Source organism: Erithacus rubecula, assembly GCF_903797595.1.
Source record: "Erithacus rubecula genome assembly, chromosome: 18".
Lineage (NCBI taxonomy): Eukaryota > Metazoa > Chordata > Aves > Passeriformes > Muscicapidae > Erithacus > Erithacus rubecula.
In genome coordinates this window covers 6,601,129-6,611,271 of record NC_136670.1, presented here as the reverse complement: position 1 = coordinate 6,611,271, position 10,143 = coordinate 6,601,129, and the positions used below count along the sequence as shown (strand labels likewise).

The window sequence follows — 10,143 nt, the reverse complement described above, 5'->3', positions numbered from 1 at the left end:
CAATGGTGGTTACTCATCTAGTTTCTGACTATAGAGAGAGGACAGTAAATGTTAAAATATCTTCATTGGCACATACAGGAAATTCTATAGGTGCAAAGAAAAGGAATTTGTCAGAATGGCCTCATAATATTTCTTTTTGTTTCAGGCTAATCCTTTATTTTCCATATCAGTGCTAACAAATTGATCACAGATGTCTCTTTCTTCTTCTGCCCTCCACATCCAGGAACTTCTGTTTCCTTACACTTACACAGACTAGAACAAGGCATTTTGTCTCTTCATTATTACTTCATCTCACTTATCTAATGATGAGAAGAGACTGAAGCAATCTCAGGAATGTTAGTGCTTACCTTGAAGAACTTGAAGGGTGGAAATTTCATAAGATCAGAAAGGGGCAAGCACAGTATCTATGTATAAAATGGGGCAAGAGGCATGAAAAAGAGCTGAGAAATTACAGTTGACATCAACTAGTTTGATTCAAGTTCCTGGAAAACACTGAAAGAGGTGAACTTCTCAGCATCTGGATGAATAACAGCCAACTAAGACATGCCAAGAAGTCAGCTGAGCCCATCAGAGGAGAAGAAAGCAGTGTCATCTATCACCACATGCTGACTTGGATTTGCAACAAGATCCCACAGGGTATTTTCATAAGTACACTTTGGAAACACTGATTACACAAGATTTCTATTAGTTAACTGCAAAACTTGTTGTTAAAAAAACAAATGCTGCATTGCTTCAATGGATCACCATCAAACTGGAATGGCACAGTGGCTGAAGTGCCATTAAAAGCTGCCTTGGAGCATTGACATTTTAAATATGCTCTTTTCTGTCATTAATGTTGTTCAGCTGAAGCATTATGCTAGCCCAGGGCTAATCTCAGCTGGATAATGTCAAGACTACAGAGAATGGAGGGCTTAAAAAAATAGAAGGATCACACTGGATCAGTGTAAAACACAGAGAACTGCAGAGATATGATTATTTTTGAAAAAGATGAAAAGTGGTTATAGAAAGAGGAGGCCAACTGAGGAGTCATGGTCTTAAAAATTTCAGTCTTTGACTGAAGACACTGAACTGAAACATAAAAATGTTGGCAGTGAAGAAAAGTGTTTAGCTAGACCCTCTGGGCAGGTTGTCAAAATGTTGGAGATTAGGAATAGCCTGAATGCATATTTGTCAGGGATAACATATGTGTGCAGCTGATCTGCCTTTGGGGCATTGATTTGGATGTCAAAGCTGTGACAGTGACACTTTCCCCTCGTTGTTTACTGTAGGCACCTAGTGCTGAACTGCATGGGCTGGAGAGCAGCTCAGCAGGGCAGGGGAACATTCTGCACCCAGAGCTGCTCCAGGCTCTTTGCCTTGGCTTTGCTCCATTGCTGTGGCTGACCTGCCCACAGTGAATACCCCTCTGTGTCCTCTGCTGAAGCATCACCAAGTTCCCAACTGGTGTGACACACCAGCCTGCAAACTGCATGTCACATTCAGAGCTGCTCCTTTCAAAGGAGTGATAGAATATTTTGTGCAGAAAGAGGGAGGTTAGCACTGTGTCTGTCCAGTGCAAGCCAGTTCACAAGCCTGGAAGCCCCACAGCAATATTTCTCCTTTATCTTTGAAGGAAAAGTCTGTCCCACCTTTGGTCATTTGGTCACTTGTTCCCAAAAGAGGGAAGTTACAGAACTGACCTGAAAATAGCCATGTGGGTTTTTTGTGTGTGTGAGAGAAAAGCCACCTCCTTTTAAGAATCCATTAGAGTTCATAGGTTTTTCATACCTTAGAGCAATGTGTTTCACATGCTAATTATGAGTTGTGTAAATAATGTTCTAAACATTCCCTTTCTTCATTTAAGATCCACTGGTTTTTACATTGTCAGGATTAAAAGGTACCCAAGGCTTTGCTTCACTTTATTGTTCAGTGCTTTGTATTTCTCTATAATATCATGTCTTATGTTATTATATTCCTCCAAATTATATAATGTCAGACTTTCTAGTCTCTTTTCAATCTGATACCATAGTTTGAATGACTTTCTGAAACTCATTCAGTTTCTTCTGTATGCTTTTGTGATATAAATGAAAGAGAACTGAAACATCATCCTGTAGGGAAAATGCACTGTAAGTCAATTGGTGACAATGTTTTTTAGTATTTCATGATCTATTTTCTATCAATGCCATTTTTGTTTATTAGTTCAGCACTTGCTCAGCTTAGCCCACAAGACAATGTTTGTTCATCCTGTACAAAGGAATGATGTCAGGAGAAGATATAAAATAGCAAGCCTGGACAAGATGTTTAGCTGTGTGGATGAATAAAATGAGTGTATTGGGAACTGGGTGAAGAGAAGTTGCACAACAAGCTGATGTGTGAATTCCATAATGTTAAAGGAGAGGATTGGAGTGTATAAAATGAACTGGCACAGGGTTTGTACATATCAGGGAGCTGGTAACCACAAGGAAAATGCTGCAATAGATGGAAAGACAAAGGAAACAATTGTTTGAGATGGAAGAAAATATTGTTATTAGAGAGATGGCAAACAATTGTGAAAGACTGAGGAACAGAATTAAGGGAATTGGGAACTGGTATGGAACACAGCTTGAAGTGGAGAGGAAGATGAAAGTTGATAAATTTGAGCTAAAAGAGAAATAGAAAAATTAAAGATAGAAAGTTAAGCTATGGGGAAGAATAAAATAAAACTGGACATTCTGGTATCTTATTCGTGGAAGAAATATTCCCCTACAAGAGGGGAAAATTAAAATAATGAAGGAAACTAAAGGGGACCTAAAGATGGAGAAAACAGAAGTAGAATGATGGTTTGGTACTTGTTACAGTGGAAGAAGAGTAAAATTGAGGAAGAGGAGAATGAAATCTGAAGAAATTTCATCAGAAGGAGATACTGGGGGAATGCCTGGCCTGGGGATGGAGGGGAGGGATATGAGTATGAGAGAGAGAAAAAGGATGTGGCATAAAGGAAAGGGAAGTTTTAAGAGAATCAAGGACCAAATCAAGGAAGAAAAGGGAGGAGATAGTGAGTAACAAAGTACTCAAGCATCAAAGAATCAGCATGTATATAAACACTGTATTTCAATGAATTCACTGAAATTCAAGATGCTCTCTAAAACAGAAACCTTGTATAAGAAATCACAACGTGCCTGTAGCTTTTCCATGTTTTGCAGTTGTGTCTGCTGGTGTAATAAGTGGCTGTTCCAGCCTCCAAACCTTGTTTGTTGTGTGACCTTGGACACAGCAACAGCACTGCTAGAATAGCTGTGGAATTTTGGCAAGGCTGAATCTGTGCTGAGAATTTAAAGCAAGACTTCACCCGGGACCAAGTGCTTGCATCTCTGTCAGAGCCTTTGACTCCAGGCTAGGCATTCCCTTCTTTCAGCAGGAAATCAGGCAGCACTGCACACTGAGGCTGTGCATAACTAGGAAGTTTTAGGAAAAGTTCCACAATTCTCCAGCTCCCTTGGCAGTGGAGGGCTGAGGCTCCAGCAATCTGCACAGCAGGAAACTCCAGGACAGAGGCTGCTGGGGAGTCAGCAAATGCCCTGGGGTTTTTGCGTCAGAGTTTTGGAAAGTCCCGATGGTTGTTCCTGCTCCAAGCAGGGCACACCCTGCCGGGAGGGCAGCTGCTGTGGCTCAGGGAATACCTCTCCCAGAAGCAGTGGTTGCCATCCACAGCTCTGTCACACCACTGGTCCCTTTTCTCCTGGGCGCTTCCTGCAGCTCTTTTCTGCATCTCCTTCCCTTATTCTGTTTTCTTGCAGCAGGGGCAATCAGACAGGCACTTACAGATTTAGAAGGGCTGTAATGAGATAGTTAGGAGGTCACTGTGTGTTCCACAGTGGGTAATTGTGTCTAATGCTGACTCTGAAAGAGAATTCTTTGGAATATATGAGTGCCAAGAAACAGGGCCTGCCCACAGCATACTGGGCTACAAACACTGTGTCATGGTTTGGAGGAGGTTTTCTCCCCAGTCACTGGCATAGAATTAACCTGACCTACCCAAACCTGTTCTGCAGAACCCAGCATTGTACATTGGAGCTGCCTCTGTAGCTCATCTTTACTCACAGCCACACAGCTTTGCTCAGTTTCAAATCAGACTGAAGACATTTCTGACTACCAGTGACCTGGCATCTTACTTAGCTATGAGCACTGCCCGTGCTTGCTTTGAGTTCCTCCAGGAAGAAAGCATTTGGTCAGTGTGGAATGCATGACTATGGCTAAATTAGAGTGTAATCCATTTAGGTCCCACACTAGACTCAATCTATTAGTCTGGAGTAAGAGTGAAAAAGATTTGGGGAGAGACTGGAAACATGACAATCAAACAAAGACATTTCCTGAGGATTATTTCCAAGAAAAGAAATCAGCCTTTATTTTCATTTTGGAGAGTTGAGTTTCACTGCCTTGTCTGTTTCTTTTGGGCAAGTGAAACTTCCCTAACAAGAAGATAAATGCTTCCCATTGTAAGAGAATAGTGGCAGCTCTCTTAGAGCCATGAGACAGGTTCAATAGCAGAAGCTTACTATTTTGGACAGGATTTACTTCTGAAAGTCTGAAGCCACTTGCAACTGTGAAAGAGGGGAAAGGGCATATGTACGTCACATGTTATGGCTTTGATACTATCCATTTTGTGTCCCTGAAAACATAATAATTTCATAGCAAGAATATTTATAACTCTATCAGCTTACCTTGAAAACTTTTTTTTAAACACTTTTTTTCCCCCTAAAACTTAGTATCTGTAGTAGTGATTCATTCAGCTGGGCAAACTGTCAAGATTGGTGTCATGATTTGAATGTAGTGTGTCTTAGTCCCATCCCACTACATTGCTGTCAAACCTTTTGTCCTATAAAAATGTTTCCCTTTGGAATTTTTTTTAGCAACTATCTTTATAAATGATACTGCAGTAGTTTATCCTTTGCAATTAGCAGTATAACCATTGGCATGACCCAGTGGCTACACACAGAAGAACTGGTCACTGCTACCAGATACCTCACCATTTTAAAACTGCTGCTGTTGGTAGTAACAATAACATTGACTATTGCAATGGATTCTGCCTTTTTTCTTTCCATTCAATGTAAAACACTTTCTGAGAAGCCTTGAAATCTTCAGGGCTTAAAGCCTTGCAGTTTCTGTTCTATATTTGAAATCAAGTTTCTGAGCCTCACAAATACAGGTAAAGAGGAATGCTCATTTTCCTGGCTCTGTTCAGGTTGCTCATATTAGTAGAGCAGTGCGTGTGCCACTGCACACAAATGTTTAGGACATTTCCTGTAATTTCATACTCAAGGCTAGTTTTGAGAAACCAACTTGTTTTAACAGTTATTTCTTCTTTATGAATTATGAAGTAAGAAGTTATTGGTGTAATAACAGAAATCGTAAGTGTTCTTGGGGAAAAAGGGGAAAAAAGTATTGCCTCAAAAAGACAAGCCATTACAAGTCTGCCATGTGCTCACTTCCCTAAATAGTTCTCTCTCCTTTGACATTCTTCTGTAAGCACACACTTTAAAATTTTCTTGAATTTTTAAAAAATTCAGCTGTGAGCAGCTACTGATGTAAAATGAACATAGCAAAGCTAAATGTGAGATTGCATAGAAGAGGAAGGTGATTTTATTTTAAACAAGACTGATTTCAGTCAGTCATGCTTATTCTCCTGCAGATTTTATTCAGTCAGTCTTTAATACTTGTGTTTCATAGCTGCATTTTAACAAGGACTAAGATGTTTTTCTCTGGCTAGTCCAACCAGGATTACTTGTGGTGCAACTGAGGACAAAGGATGCCACTTTGGGAGTCATCAGGTTTCCTGGGTTCTTTGTGCTGGGTGACCACATGCTGACTTTGGAATTGCCTTTTGCAGCCTCCAGGGACCCAGGTCTGTGAGTTATTAAGCAATGTTATTGATTGGCTGCCTGTCCTTTTGTCTTCTGTTCTGTGAAAAGTCTGTTAAGTTTTATTTCTAGACAAGGGAAGTACAGTGTCTCAAGTAGGTGACAAGCTGTAGAGGATCCTGGGCTAAGGACTCTTGCAAAGAAGCTACACTTGGAGGGATTTCTGTGCTGGTTGTTCTGACAGAGCAGCACACTCATCCCCAGTGGAAAGCCACCAGTGTGAGCTAGCTCACTCACTTGTCAAAGCATGAATGGTACTTGGAGTTTCTTGGTGGCTTTTTAGTCATGAAACTCAGTGCTATGAACACTTCTGGAAGGAGGACAGTGAGATGAAACCTCAGGAATGACTGTAAATGCATTAGTGCTCTTTTGTATACTATTGCTCCTTTGAGTGTTACCCAATAACAACAGTGCTGTACAAGTTTTTGTAAGAGGAGTTTCTGAGTTCAGGTGCCTTTGTTTCAGAGGCTCTGTGCTGTTCTTTCTGCTATAATAATGAATAATGGCCTACAGTTCCTGGAAGCTCATTAAATGTCATCCAAAGACTGACAGTGCTGGGGGTCAGGTATGTTTGTATGAGGGTTTGAGAGAGAATATCCAGTAGTAGAATAACACTGAAACAGAAGAAAAACAATATTTTATGGAAGATGTTGCAGGTGAGTGTAAGATGATGATCCTGTCTAATAGTGAAAGGTGCTGTATTTAATGTTTCCAAAATTTTAACCCTCTAGTGTATGATGGTGAATGATGTATTTAGGACCTTTCCTTTAAGGGAAACAAAACAGGGAAAAAAAAAAACCCCACCAACATGCAAAAAAAAAAAAAAAAAAAAGCAAATACATAACTTTAACAGCATCTCAGTTAAAATATAATACAAAGCTTACATTTTACAGGAATGCAGCCAATGAGAGCAAATGTTAAAAGACAACAGACAAAATATCTGGGAACACATTTAACAGAACCCTGCCTGTATCAGGTGAATCTCCTACACAAGGAAGTGTTCCAACCTCCTTAACTCTGATAATTACTGAGGATAATTGTTCTTTATTTCTGTCTCCCACTTGCACCCTGCCACTATTGTTATTTGTTTATCTTGGCTTTGCTTCAGATGATTCTGTTTGTAATCTTACCTGCATTTGTTAAACCAGAAAGATGCCATGCTTGTTCTTAGGTTGTCATGGCTGGAGTTGAAGACACCAGACAAACAAAATCAAACTAAAGTAATCAAATAGATCTGATGGAAAGCTGCCTCCATCTCCAAACAAGAGAAACCAAATTTCTTCTGGTGATTAGGAGAGTATCTCACTAACATGTACTGCCAAGTCTGTATATTGTAACACAAGGTATGATACAAACACATACATTTGTGTGTGATGAGCATTATCCTTTAAAAGCTACAAGGCACCAAGTTATTATCCCAGATAGATGGTTGTCAAGTGACCAAGGCCACGGAAGAGGAAGTGGGAGAACTGTCCAAATTATAAAGCTCAGAGATCAATTTCAGTAAGGCTCAATTAGTGCTAACCCAGGAATTGTAACTGGGGAAATGGGAAAACAGAGAGCTAGAAGAAAGAGAAAAGCTTTTTGTCAGATGTACATTGCTTCTCCCAATTTAAACTGCAATTTAAAACAATTTTGGGTGAATTTAAATTTTCATAGCAGTGCAAGGTAACTTTGCCAGTATCAAACTGCAAGGAGAAGTACTAGAAAGGATTGGAATGGAGCTGGAACTTGGCCTTGAAGAGTCACAGTTTCACTGGGCTCCCTGTGCCAGTGTCTCACCATCCTCTCTGTAAAGAATTTATTCCTAATACCGAATCTAAACCCATTCTCTTTCATTTTAAAACCATCCTCCCTTGCCCCGTCACTACATGTTTTTATAAACACTCTCTCCATCTTTCTTGTCGGGTCTCTTCAGGGATCAGCCCTGCCAGGGAATGACCGGGCACTGCCACCAGCAGCTGCAGGCTCGGATCTGCAGACCCTCGCAAGCATCATCCAAGGCACGAGAGCCAGGAGAGCGCGAACAGACCCCGCGGAGCTTAAACCCAAACTTCCATCGGCGCCCAGGCTCATCCAGCCCTGCTCCAAGGCTCCAGCTAAGGGCACAGGCTGCCCTAATCCCGCCTCGGGGCTGCCCTGACCCCAAATCCCGGCTTGGGGCTGCCCCTGACCCCAAATCCCGCCTCGGGGCTGCCCTGACCCCAAATCCCGGTTTGGGGCTGCCCCTGACCCGAAAGTCCGGATCAGAGCTGTCCTCCACTCCAAACCCGACTCGGGGATGTCCCTGACCCCAAACCCGTCTCAGAGCTGTCCCTGACTCCAAATCCCGGCCCGGGGCTGTCCCCCACCCCAAATCCCGGCTCGGGGCTGTCCTAACCCCAAATCTCTGCTCGGGGCTGCCCTGATCCCAAATCCCGGCTCGGGGTTGCCCCTGACCCCAAATCCCTGCTCGGGGTTGCCCCTGACCCCAAAGTCTGGATCAGAGCTGTCCCTCACCCCAAATCCCGGCTCGGGGCTGTCTCAGACCCCAAATCCCGGCTCGGGGCTCTCCCCCACCCCAAATCCCGGCTCGGGGCTCTCCCCCAAATCCCGGCTCGGGGCTGTCTCAGACCCCAAATTCCGGCTCGGGGCTGCCCTGACCCCAAATCCCGGCCCGCGCTGCGCTGCTGCCGCCTGTCGGTCCGAGCGCGGTACTGCAGGTGCCGGCGCACCCACGCTGAGCCACAGAAACACCGAATCAAGGAATCACAGAATGAAGGAATAACCGAATCAAGGGATCACAGAATGACAGAATCACAGACTCACAACATTTTGAGATCATCAAGTCCAGCCTATGACCCAACACCTTCTCATCAACTAAACCATAGCACTGAGTGCCACCTCCCGTCTTTTTCTAAACACATCCAGGGATGGTGACTCTGCCACCTCTCTGGGCAGACGATTCCACTGCCCAATCACTCTTTCAGTGAAGAACTTTCTTCTAACATCGAAGCTAACCTTGCCTTGGCTCTCCTGAACACTGTGCCCTCTGGTTCTGTGAGCTGTTGCCTGGAGAAGTGCCCAGCCCCACCTGGTACAGCTGTACCGTGCCTGGTGTCTGTGCTGCTCTGAGTGGGAGCACTGTGCACTTGGCTGTCCCACAGCATCCCCAAAATGCTGCTCAAGAAGGACCTGGCCAGCCATGGGTCCTGGTCCACTCCTTCATCCCAATAATTGGCCACTCTTAGCACTGAAAGCATTTAAATACAGCAAAATGCATGGGGCTGTACTCCCACTCCCCTGTTTTCTTCCTCTCTTCCTGACTGTTCTCAACTGCTTTTAATGGAAATTCCCACATGGATTTCCAGGCAAAAGCAATTAATGTAGTATCAACAGGAACAGAAGAAGAAACTGGCTCTTATGTATTGCTCCTCATGAGGAGGATGCGTGGAAGCTTTGGGAGAGTCTTTGTTGGCCCTCACACTAGATTAATTCATATTTACAATGCTTTGCTTCATTTGAATGGAGCTTTTTGTGATTTATTTCTAATATATCTTCAGAAATGTAGCCCTGGCCTGACAGCAGAGACAGGAATTGAATTAAAATAGGTTGTGGCTTGGTTGCTGGCATTTATTTACTGCTCTTGTAGTAAATACAGGTTATGTTGTTTGCAATGCTTAATAAACTTCCTTTTTGTTAAGAGTGTGTGTGTGTGTGTAAGGAGAGCCTCCCACTGTGCCAGTGCTGAGAAATCCCCCAGGGCAGGTAGGGGGTGTGTAAAACACCAGTGCAAGCTGCAAGCTGTGCCCTGGAAACACCTGGAGGCAGGAACAGTGCCCACCCTGTGCCTAACAAAGGCTTCAGGACCTGTGTCTCCATCCAAAGTGGGAAGAGTCCATCATTCAGAGACTCTGAAGAGCCCCAGAGACAAAAATCACCATTGGAGAAGGGTAAATAGGCTGTAAGGGCATAAAACAGGGATACTTGTTCAGGGTCTGTGTCTGCAGGCACCAGTCCGAGCTGTTCCTATTTTTGGACCTCTCAAGTATTAAATTATTTTTCCCCTTGAAATTGAATACCTGACCATAGGAAACCTAGGGTAAGAAATGTCTTTAACACTTGTGTACATATACATTTATAATAGTAAAATTTTCCTCTGGAAGTGTGTGTAGAGATGGTGGGTGCCCCATTTGTCACTGGGGGGCATAAGAGTCATTGAGGGGAATGGATATTCTGCATAAGTGAATATTGAGTAATATTTATTATGCTTTCTTTGGTAGTTTCT

The 10,143-nt window shown here is 43.1% G+C and overlaps 1 long non-coding RNA gene across 4 annotated transcripts in view; it reads left to right on the top strand.

Moving 5' to 3' along the window:
• LOC306809966 overlaps window positions 1–1,133 on the top strand; it is a 54,632-nt gene extending 53,499 nt beyond the window's left edge. For all 4 annotated transcript variants that reach the window (XR_013776332.1, XR_013776333.1, XR_013776334.1 and 1 more), the window contains one exon: window positions 224–1,133. This is a non-coding gene — a long non-coding RNA (uncharacterized lncRNA). The remainder of the gene's footprint in view (window positions 1–223) is intronic.
• Window positions 1,134–10,143: the final 9,010 nt, after the last annotated feature.